A 656-nucleotide genomic window follows, 5' to 3' on the forward strand; every position below is an offset into this window, starting at 1 on the left:
AATAATCAATGATATACATGCTCAACCATTTATAATTTTTACAAATGTCACAAGCTGCATATAAACATGTATATTGTGCACTGTTTTTTAATATCATCGAGCACTAGATAGAAGGTACAATACTTGTCTTGCTGTAACTTTAGACACTATGACAAGACATTGTAACAATTTGCAGCAGTCATGCAGCTTTGTTGTTCTTGTATGACAACCAGACATCACGTGATAAAGTTGGCGGGAATTTTTTGCACAAACACACACAGAAGGGATGATTTCTTTTACAAAGTTCGTGATCGATAAGACTCAAGTACAACATTAACTACAGTATTTAGAATTCAATCTGTCCTCGTAAAGATCTAACGACTAAGAGTCTGGGTCTAAACTTAGACTAGATTAGTTCACCGGAAACGATTTTACCACTAACATGATGTTTACAAGAAATGAAGCACATATACGCAAATTATTCAACATTGACCGAAATAAAGTCAAACGACAAACGATGAGGTTTAGCCATAAAATTGCAGAAAAAAGTGACCCTAGTTGGCATGGAATTGCAAATATATGCAGACTTCGCACCAACAGGATATTCATAATGGGAGAAAGCCAAAGGTTCAACACATTTTATCCACATATCGTCATATGCAAAATCAAGTGCGAAA

This window comes from Branchiostoma belcheri, unplaced genomic scaffold (genome assembly GCF_001625305.1).
Source record: "Branchiostoma belcheri isolate BF01 breed outbred unplaced genomic scaffold, Haploidv18h27 scaffold46, whole genome shotgun sequence".
Taxonomy (NCBI): Eukaryota; Metazoa; Chordata; class Leptocardii; order Amphioxiformes; family Branchiostomatidae; genus Branchiostoma; species Branchiostoma belcheri.